The sequence below is a fragment of the Dermacentor albipictus genome, chromosome 2 (assembly GCF_038994185.2).
Source record: "Dermacentor albipictus isolate Rhodes 1998 colony chromosome 2, USDA_Dalb.pri_finalv2, whole genome shotgun sequence".
NCBI lineage: Eukaryota > Metazoa > Arthropoda > Arachnida > Ixodida > Ixodidae > Dermacentor > Dermacentor albipictus.
Genome location: NC_091822.1, coordinates 180,924,079 through 180,935,460, shown reverse-complemented (window position 1 = coordinate 180,935,460; position 11,382 = coordinate 180,924,079). Strand labels below are relative to the sequence as shown.

At 49.7% G+C, this 11,382-nt stretch overlaps 1 protein-coding gene across 2 annotated transcripts in view; it reads left to right on the top strand.

The window, feature by feature from the left end:
• The first annotated feature begins 612 nt into the window (after positions 1-612).
• Positions 613-11,382, top strand: part of LOC139056360 (nascent polypeptide-associated complex subunit alpha, muscle-specific form-like) — a 35,048-nt gene continuing 24,278 nt past the window's right edge. For both annotated transcript variants that reach the window (XM_070534539.1, XM_070534538.1), the window contains exon 1: positions 613-684. The gene's annotated coding sequence lies outside the window, so the exon portion shown is untranslated. The remainder of the gene's footprint in view (positions 685-11,382) is intronic.

Genomic DNA, 11,382 nt, shown 5'->3' with positions numbered 1-11,382 from the left:
TGAATTGACGTGTTTTATATAATCTGTTATGAGGAGCTCACGCTGTCTTCACCCGCAAAGTTGGAAACTCAACATCGAAATGAAAGGGCTGCGTATAACTGCGGGAGAGATTAGAGAAGTATGAGGACGACTGGCTAGCGCAAGATCATAAATAATTCTAAATAAACTGCAGATATTTTGTAGGAGGTAACAAGAACGTCAAGTCTTTAATGCGTCAGTATAAGTACAGGTACGTGAGAATTTATCTGGCCAGAGTCAACTCTAAGAGAATGTGTACTACAGAAGGCGACCTATACTTCAAGGGATAAGATCATGTACGGGTGACCCGGTAGCACAAAAGCTACAGCTTCTTTGTTCGACTAAATGCCTCAAGAGGTGACTGCCAGGTGGACGGACAGCGCTCAACTTAGAAAAGGCAGGTTGTTAATAAACGTTGTTTGTAGCAAAAAATCTGACATTGATTGTCTCGAAATTTCCCTAGATTATGCTGCCCTAACAAGATATTTCTGGGTGGTCTACCTACTTGGGCCCGATTCTTGGCCTATCCCCCTTCATGGGTGCGGGCCATAATAGAGGTTCATCATCATCATCTTGCTTAAGTCGGCAAGCTCACGGTGCCACTGTGTTTCTCCTCCCGCGATGCAGGACCTAAGGCTTCTCTACTTTATTCTCTACTTCTGCACCGTAAGTGCCAAGCCCATTTATGACGATTGTTGCTTATTCCCAACAGCGATCCTTAGTGATGTCTCTTAAGACATTTGTCATGCGAAGTGAGCATCTCAAGATTTACGTGCTGCTGACCTCGAGGTCGCGCATTCGATCCACGTCGCGGCGACAGCGATTCGATGGGGTGAAATTAATACAAGAACGTTCTTGTACTCGCATGGGTGCACAGTAAAGAACCACGGTAGGCCAAAATTAATCCGCATTCTCTAACCGCTCATGGCTCATGTTATCATCATCCATAGCTACTGGTCCAGTGGTAGTAGTAATAGTTTATATTTTTAAAAGCCGGCAGATCCCATGCCCTGTGGGAATCCATGTCATGCGAAGCAGTGTTCAGGGAGTTTACCAAGTTAGCGAAACGACCATGAAGACGCCAAGACGTAGGCGGTTGTTTCGTGACCTAAATGACAAACATGTCATGATATTCATATCATGACCGATCATTTATGCTCCTCATAGACTATTGTCATACTATGCGAATTTTGATACATACCAAGTTAACGAACTATCATGAGAGCACCAAGACGTAGGTGGCTAGATATATACGGTCAAAGTAGCAAATGTTCACCAAAAAATGTTTTGCATTAAAAAAAATTTTTTTTTGCGTAAGTTACATCAAGACTGCTTACAATGCTACAGAGGAAATGCAACGCCAAATGGGCACAGCTACATGGAAGGAACGACTTTGACGCTCAGAACCTCCGAACTACTGGCCTACTTTTGTCCAAAATTACATCAATGCTTGCTGGCGCACAACGTAGGGAGCACTCTTACAGGGGGCACTAAAGATCTACTAAAGATCTCATAACCGACATAAAATAATTTAATTTTAATTTTGTTTGTTTAGATATAAACCTTTGTTCCAACTTCGAACTCTGTTTTGTAGTAAACGAGGCTGTCAATACTCGTGCATGTTGTACAGCCCACGCAGCGGTCTACATAAAGAAGGTGTCCACGCTAGATCAACTTGCCAACAAACTTTTCTTGAGGGCAGCTATCACAAATCCGTAAACACCATGACTGAACTTATACAGTTGAATTCATGCGTTCTTTTATTATTGTATACAGAAGTGCATAAATTCTGAGGTGCTGTCATTGGGCATAAGTGTGTAGAGATGTGTCTATCTAATACATGTATTTATGTACGGTTTAATTCAGAGCTTGAAAATATGCGATAATGGTTTGGTATGTATCATTGGATGTGTCTTATTTAGTTGATACTGTTCGCTAAACGTATTGAAGATCTTAAATTTATACCGAAGGTTTCCCGCTTGTTGTGTTGTTGGCCTTTACAAGACAGACCTTAACCTGCTTAACGTTAAGCAACTTTCAATTTTTCCAGCGAAGCTGTTAAGGGCTACTTTCCCCGGGATCGTGTCCGCCTGTCAACACAAAGCTATCATCATCATTGGCTCCACGTCGTCGTCGTCTTCCACAGCTGGCTCGTTGGCGCCCCTCGGCGCTACCATCCGAACGCTCTCGTGCCAGTACTACCGCGTTCGTCGTCGTCAGTAATTGATTAATTAATTAATCACGAAACACAAGGACGTAACCAATTTTACAGCAAAGCTGCAAAGGGCTAGTTCCCCTAGGAACGTGTCAGTGTGTAGACACAAAACTTCCCATACGTGGGTCAATCCCGAATATAGGGCAATATGTCGGGCCGACCGGCGGCGGAGGTGAAGCAGTCGTTAAGCACTCTCCATACGTGGGCCGATACCTGAGATAGTGCAAAGCCGGGCCGACGCGCGGCGGAGGTGCAGTTCGCCATTAAGGGGTCCACATACACAGCTTCGCTAGTAGTCCTTATTCACAGAGTTGAAGGAAGGCCAGTGAGGTTTGTTCAGGCATCCTTTCATTTTTCTTGGGAAATAAATGAATTTAAATTGAAAATTCATTTAGCGTCAAGCGTTGGCTAATCTCACAGAGGCTTTGAATCAAATCAGTCAACCATGTCAATCAGACATATTGAGTATAGGTAGATAAATATATCTATTGAACGTTTTTAAAATATTCGTGCCAACGAGCTTTCCAAGGAGCCTATAGGTAGATTTCTATTGTCTCTTTGCAGGCAAGCAACATTTTCTTTCTCTTTGCAAGTCTCATGGGCGCCCGTAGTAGCCTCAGGAGGAGGAGGAGGAATAAACTTTTATTGTAGAACCAGCACTTTATGATGGCCGGGCCTACGCCTCCCACGAAGGGACGTCGAGGGCTTGCCTCGCCGCCGCCTCGCGGGCGTGCTGGGTCGCCCAGGTTTGGTCGTCGAGGGCGGAGCTCCGCAGAGCCTCATGCAACCTCGACGAGAGAGTCGTGGTATTAGTCTGTGCGTATTGTGCTGGGCACTCCCATAGCATATGCGGAAGCGTAGCCGGGTGAATTCCACAGCACCTGCAGTTGGGGGTAGTGTAGACGTCCGGAAATATAAGGTGGAGGCGGGCGGGTGAAGGGTACGTGTTTGTTTGTAGTAGACGCAGGGTGGTAGCCTGCGCCCGGCTGAACTTTGGGTGAGGCGGGGGGAAGATTCGGCGACTCAGGTAGAAGGCCTTAACGAGATCGTTATAAGTTGTCAGACTGTCCCTGGTGTCCAACTCATCTCCAGTGACTCCGGCACGGTTGACTAGGCCTCGCGCAATGGAGTGGGTGACCTCGTTGAGGTTGGGGAGGTGTGGGTGGACAGGGCCCACATGGGCCGGGATCCATGTTAGGGAGATTATGCTGTCTTGAGAGTGTGGTGCCTGGCAGAGGGTGCGAAGAGCTTGGGGAGAAATACGCCCTTTGCTGAAGTTAGTAACGGCTGAGCGAGAGTCACAAACTATGGTGTGACAGGTGGGATCTAAAGTGGCCAGGCCGATGGCCACTTCTTCAGCCGTCTCTGCAGTGGGGGTAGTGACGCTGCAGGCATGGTGTAGGGCTCCATCGCGTGTGGCAACGGCCACAAATCGTGTGCCATGGGAGTATCGGGCTGCATCAACAAATGTGACGCCAGGTACGTTGGCAAGGGCTTTTATGATAGCTCCGGCCCGAGCTTGGCGCCGAGCCCTGTTATATTCAGGGTGCATATTTCTAGGGATAGGGTCTATGTAGATCCAGCTACGGATGTCGGTCGGGATCGGTTGTTTGGGGCCCTGTTGCTGATGGTAGGTGAAGCCAAGCGTGGACAGAATAAAGCGCCCTGTTTCAGTATGGGTGAGCCGTTCAAGCTGAGAGCGTTGTTGGGCTTCAATGAGTTCGCAAAGGTTGTTGTGAACTCCCAGTTGGTTGAAGAGTTCAGTGCTGGTGCAATGTGGGAGACCAAGTGCTTGCTTGTAGACCCCTCGTATGAGGGTGTCGAGCTTGTTCTGCTCAGCCCGGTACCAGTTGAGGTACGCAGCAACGTAGGTAATGTGGCATATGACAAAGGATTGGACGAGTCGGAGAAGGCTTTCTTCTTTGAGTCCTCCTCGACGGTTAGATATACGTTTAAGAAGTCGTAGAGTGTTTTGAGATTGGGCACAGATCTTGTTGAGAGCCAAGGCGTTGGAGCCGTTGGTAGAGATGGTGAGACCGAGAACCCGGATACTAGGGACGTGTGGGATAGGACTGCCATCTTGAAGGCGTAGGGTGATGGCGTCACAGGGTCGGTGATCAGATTGGTGTTTGGGAGGGCGACCCCGCTGAATGGGCTTGTATAGCAGAAGCTCCGATTTAGCCGGCGAACAGCGCAGTCCAGTCCCTTGGAGATAGGCTTCAACCGTGTCAATCGCCGTTTGGAGGGCTGATTCCACTTGACCATCACTGCCTCGGTACGACCAGATGGTGATGTCGTCGGCGTAGATGGTATGGTTGATATTGTCGACTTGCTTTAGTTGCTTGGCAAGGCCAATCATGACTAAGTTAAAGAGCATGGGAGAGATAACTGAACCTTACGGGGTGCCTTTGCTGCCAAGGGGAAGCTGGTCTGATCGTAAATCCCCGGCCGAGAGGGTAGCCGTGCGATTGGAGAGAAAGTCACGGATGTAATTGTAGGCTCGCTCTCCCAGCTGGAGGTTGGAGACCTGGTCAAGGATAGCTGCATGGGAAATGTTATCAAAGGCTTGAGTGAGGTCGAGTCCGAGAATGGCTTTCATGTTACGGGAACGATCGTTGAGCACTTGATGTTTGAGCTGCAACATAGCGTCTTGAGTAGAAAGGTGAGGGCGAAATCCAATGATGGTGTGGGGATAGAGAGAGTTGTCCTCGAGGTGACTGTTGATGCGTGCTAAGAAGGCGTGTTCCATCACCTTGCCTACGCATGAAGTGAGGGAGATGGGCCTTAAGTTATTGAGGCTAGATGGTTTGCCAGGCTTTGGGATTAAGATGACGTTGGCAGTCTTCCAGGCTGCTGGAAGGGCACCACTGCGCCAGCAATCGTTGATGTAGTCAGTCAGATGGGACACGGACTCGTCATCGAGATTGCGAAGGCTTTTGTTAGTGACCCCGTCTGGCCCTGGAGCAGAACGACCGTTAAGCTTGCGTAGAGCGGCGTGTATTTCAGATACGCTGAAATCGGCGTCTAGTGTAGGGTTGGGGCTACCGATGTAATTGCTGTGTGGACTGACTTGTCCCCTGGAGATACATCTGGTGCAGAGGTAGTCAAGCACCTGTTGTGGACCTTGCTTAAGGGTCTCCGTATAAAGGAGCTTCTGCAGCCGATCCTGTTGGGTGGTGCGGGTGGTGGTATTATCAAGCAGGTGTTTGAGGAGTTGCCACGAGGAAGGGCGATGAAGTTGTCCATCCACCGTGTTACACAGCTCAGTCCATTGTTGCCGGCTGAGGATTTGACAATGCTCCTCGATGGCTGTGTTCAGTTTGGAGATCTTGCTTCTGAGGCGACGGTTTAGGCTCTGCCCCTTCCATCGAGCTAGGATGGAGGCTTTAGCCTCCAGAAGATGGGCGAGGCGGCTATCCATGCGTTCAACTATAGTAGCCTCAGCAGTGAATAATTAATCTTCTGTGCAACATCTCAGCACCGTGATATCCCGCACGTCTTTGGTGTATTGAAACATAACTTTAACGTATTAAATCACTCAATTCGGTGCTATCCGAGCTTACTTTGCTTCCTTCTACATAGCTGGTACTGTTCAAAGTCTTAACGGCGACCTTTGTAATAACTTATACGTGCGTTCAGCACCATATAGCATAAAGTTTATGGAATTGGTTTTTGTTTGTTTTGCAGATATTAATCTAATTACATTTTAAGTTATTTATGGGGTTTTACGTGCCAAAACCACTTTCTGATTATGTGGCACGCCGTAGTGAAGGACTGCGGAAATTTCGACCACCTGGGTTCCTTTAACGTGCACCTAAATCTAAGCACACCGGCGTTTTCGCATGTCGCCCCCATCGGCAGAGATTTATTGCCAACCACTGTGTATATATATATATATATATATATATATATATATATATATATATATATATATATATATATATATATATATATATATATATATATTGTGAGCATTATTCATACGCTTCATATTCTCACCTGTACATACTCATCATCACCGTTTTGGGGCCTGGTGGTGGGGCTCTGTCTCGGGAGAAAAAAGAAGAGACTGGCTGCCTAAACCTCGTCTCACAAGTGGTGGAGTGTGCTGTCCGGTCCCTTCGCCCTCTCGCTCCCGGTCTCTCTCCAGCTTCACCTACGCTACATCCCTGGAGCTCCGCTCGGGTCGCCGCCTCTACCAACTGCACTCGACCATGTCGCAAGACCAGCAGACCAGTACCACGACATCCACCTTGCCGACTCCTGCGGGAACCCCTTCTTGGACAGTCACCACCCCTCAGAAGGATCCACCGGTATTTGCTGGGCTTCCAGGTGACGACGTTGAAGACTGGTTGGAGCTATACGAGCGCGTGAGTGACTTTAATCACTGGAACGAATCAGCAAAACTTGCTCACGTCGCCTTCTACCTAACCGGAGTTGCGAAAACATGGTTTTACAATCATGAGCTCGATTTGGTCAACTGGAGCATCTTTAAACACCAGCTACGCCAGATTTTCGCGAACTCGTCTGTCCGCTCCGATATCGCTAAGAAGCTTGCTGAGCGTGTACAGCACTCAGGCGAGTCCTACACTTCGTACATAGAGGACGTCCTCGCCCTCTGCCGCCGCGTGAACACCTCGATGGCAGAGAGTGACCGTGTACGCCACCTGCTCAAGGGTATTGGGACTGCGGCATTCAATGCTCTTGTCGTGCTGAATCCCACTACCGTCGCCGACATCATCAGTACGTGTCAGCGTCTCGATGACCTTCATATGCTCCGCTTACACCCTGACACATCTGATTTCAAGGCGTCCAACGACAGCGAGCTACGTGCTTTGATTCGCTCCATCATCCGCGAAGAACTGCACGCCGAAGCTTCGTCAAACCCTCCTGAGGTCCATCTGACGCCTCCTGGTGGCGGCCTACGCCATATTGTGAGGGAAGAGCTAGCTGCCGTGACCTGCCCGCAAATCACGCGCCCGCAACCTATCCATACGCCAACGTACGCTCAGGTTGCCTCTATAGCGCCACCCCCCCCAGCAGCCACCACAACAAGCACCTACACCGCACATGTCCCTGAATCCTATCACTGCAAGACCATCGCCTGTTCCGTCTTATAACGCATGGAGCCCACCTCGACCGGTTTGTTACTACTGCGGCATCCGTGGCCACATTTCCAGGTTTTGCCGACGCCGTCAGCAAGATGAAAGACGTGGCTATGACGGCTTTGAAAGGGATCAGTTTTCTGGCCCTGTACCACGACGTTGGCGTTCTGACTACGCTTATTATCCACCACGTTCCCCATCTCCACAGGACTTCAACCCTGCCAGTTCATCGCGTTTCCCACGTCGTCGCTCTCCATCACCGATGCGGCGCTCTTCTTCCCCTCTACGACCGGCTACTTCGTCCTCCGATCACCGCCCGGAAAACTAAATGGTGCAGCTTCAGGAGGGAAAGCTGCATCTTTTCGACAACGTGAAACGCCTCCGGAGCGCCCGTCAAATGTACTTTTGGTGTTTGTTGAAGGTGTCCGAATCGAAGCCTTGGTTGACACAGGTGCATCGCTGTCCGTTATTAGTGCTGACTTGTGTTCTCGATTGCGAAAAGTGAAGACACCGTATAATGGACCTCCCCTTCGTTGTGCTAATGCAGTTCTTGTTCAGCCCTCCAGTGTTTGCACTGCGCGCGTTTTCATTGATGGCATCCTCCACCACATTCAGTTCGTCGTGCTGTCTTCGTGCACTTACGCGATGATTTTGGGATGGGACTTCCTGTCCTCCGCCTCAGCCTTAATCTCTTGCCGTCAGCGAACTATTCATATGACAGACACTGACTCTTCGTCCTCTGTCAATGATCACAGCCTGCGTTTTGTCACGTCTACCGACTGTTTCATTCCCGCGGGCACTGAGCATATTCTGACGCTGACTTCCGACACTATTATTAATGGTGATGTGTTCCTTGCACCGAGTGGTTACTGCATTTCTGGTGGGCTTAGCCTTTCTCCTAGCCTAGTACGGTTTCAGGACGGTAGAGCCTCAGTCGCTGTTCATAACCCTACTTCTTCGCCAGTTGTGCTCTCCCAGGGCTCTACTGTGACATGCTTTACTGACACCGAACCTCTTTCGCTGGTACCGCTTCACACCGAATCACCACCTTTGTCTACCACAACTGATTACCACACTGCTGCCGCTGCTTTAACGGCCGCGATAAATCCTGATTTGACCACTGCGCAGAAAGAAGACCTTCTGGCACTCCTGCACAAACACAGAGCCTTATTTGACGTCCACTCCAAGCTCCTGGGGCGCACTTCCGTCGCAGTACATCGCATCGAAACCGAAGGCAGTTCGGTTGTACGCCGCCGCCCGTATCGCGTGTCTTCCGCAGAACGGAAAATCATTGCGGATAACGTTGATGACATGCTCCAAAAAGACATCATTCGGCCATCCTCCAGTTCTTGGTCGTCTCCTGTCGTGCTGGTTCGCAAGAAAGACGGCTCCGTACGATTCTGCGTCGATTATCGAGCCCTTAATAAGATCACGCGCAAAGACGTATATCCGATGCCAAGAATTGACGATGCCATTGACTCCCTCCAGGGTGCAGAATATTTCTCTAGTTTAGACCTCCGATCCGGATACTGGCAAATCCCCATGCACGAAGCGGACAAAGACAAGACAGCCTTTGCAACGCCAGATGGACTTTACGAGTTCAACGTAATGCCATTCGGTTTATGTAATGCCCCTGCAACATTTGAACGCATGATCGATACAGTTTTACGTGGCCTTAAGTGGAAGACCTGTCTGTGCTATTTAGATGACATCGTTATTTTTTCTACAACTTTTAGTCAGCACCTTCAGCGCTTGGACGAAGTTTTCACTTGCATTTCCAACGCTGGACTTCAACTCAACACAAAGAAATGCCATTTTGCCAGAAAGAACATCAAAGTATTGGGCCATCTTATCAGCAAAGATGGCGTTCGACCAGATCCCGAAAAGGTTGCTGCCGTGCATCGCTTCCCTCGCCCTGAAAATCAAAAGCAATTAAGAAGTTTCTTAGGCCTGGCATCCTACTTCCGCCGCTTCATCAGTCATTTTGCAGCCATGGCGTCGCCGCTACACAAGTTGCTTACGTCGGGCACTGCTTTCCCTTGGACAGATGAATGCGAACTTTCTTTCCAAGCCCTCAAGCAGGCATTAACCAGCGACCCTGTCCTCTGTCACTTCGATGAGAACGCACCAACTTGCTTGCACACCGACGCTAGTGGCCATGGGATCGGTGCTGTACTTTTACAGCGTGATACCACCTCGCGAGAGAGAGTTGTTGCCTATGCCAGTCGCGCACTAACACCTGCCGAAATGAATTACTCGATCACAGAACAGGAATGTCTCGCAGTAGTTTGGGCGATCCAAAAATTTCGACCATATCTTTACGGACGCCATTTCACGGTCATAACCGACCACCACGCCTTATGCTGGTTGTCGTCAATCAAAAATTTGTCCGGACGACTTGGTCGCTGGGTGGTACGCTTACAAGAGTACGACTTTGACGTTGTCTACAAGTCTGGGAAAAAGCATCAAGATGCTGACGCTCTCTCTCGCTGCCCGCTGCCATTATTAGCTTCGAGTACTTCTCTCCATTGCTCGCCCCTTGATGATGAGACTAAGTCGTCACTCCCGTTATTACCGTTACTACCTCTCTCGGTTACTGACACGTTATCTTCCAATCGCCTCACTCACCTCGCCTCGTGTCAACGTTCTGACCCCTACTGCGACAGCATCATCCAACGCCTGTGCGGAACTACATATGCACCAAATGCCAGATTACGTCGACAACTGCGACTTTTTAAGCTTGACAACGATGTGCTGTACCGCTACATATACAACGCCGACGGACACAGCTGGGTACCTATTCTTCCACGCTCGATGCGCACGCAAGTCCTTGAAGCCTTGCACGACGACCCATCTGCTGGCCATTTGGGATTCCACAAAACATACCACCGCGTTAGGAGCCGTTTCTTTTGGCCAGGCATGTCTACCTTTGTGGCCAAGTACGTCGCTTCTTGCGTTCAGTGTCAACGGCGGAAACGACCGACTTCGCCTCCTGCTGGGCTTTTACAGCCCATCCCATGTCCCGAGACACCGTTTGCTATCGTTGGGATAGACCTAGTCGGCCCTCTGCCCATAACGCCAGCGGGTCATCGATGGGTCGTGACAGCTGTTGACCAGCTCACACGTTACGCAGAGACCGCTCCTCTACGCTCTAGTTCAGCCTCCGACGTCGCCACCTTCTTTCTAGATGCCATTGTGCTGCGCCATGGTGCCCCTCGTGTACTGTTAAGCGACCGCGGCAAGACTTTCATGTCAACAATGCTCGCAGAAGTACTCGGAGCTTGTGGCACAATTCATAAGACGACATCCGCATATCACCCACAAACAAATGGCTTAACCGAGCGATTTCATCGCACACTAATAGATATGATATCCATGTATATCGGGCCAAACCACGACAATTGGGACAAACTTTTACCTTTCGTGACTTTTGCTCACAACACCGCTATCCAACGAACTACGGGATACTCACCTTTCTACCTAGTTTTCGGCCGTTCACCGACATTCACCATCGACGCCGCTTTCTTCAATGCTCAAACTAACACCTCAGACAGTACAACCGAACAGTTCGTTTCGAGACTGGAGGAATGCCGTCAACGTGCTCGCTTCAACACAGAAGTCAGCCAGCAAGATCGCAAGCAACGTTACGACATCTCTCGTCGCGACGTCTCCTTTCGTCCCGGAGAGGAAGTGCTTCTTTGGACGCCCATTCGTGCACCCAGTTTGTGCGAGAAGTTTGAATCCCGCTTTCTTGGACCCTATATTATTAACGAACAAACATCCCCCGTGAACTATCGCGTTACTCCCGTAGACGTTTCTTCCGACCATCGTTGTCGCGGTTCGGAGATCGTTCACGTTTCGCGCCTAAAACGATTCGTTCGGCGTTCCCCTCCTAGCTAAGTCGCGGCCTGGCTGGCCGCTTGCGCGTGCGGGGAAATTAGTGTGAGCATTATTCATACGCTTCATATTCTCACCTGTACATACTCATCATCACCGTTTTGGGGCCTGGTGGTGGGGCTCTGTCTCGGGAGAAAAAAGAAGAGA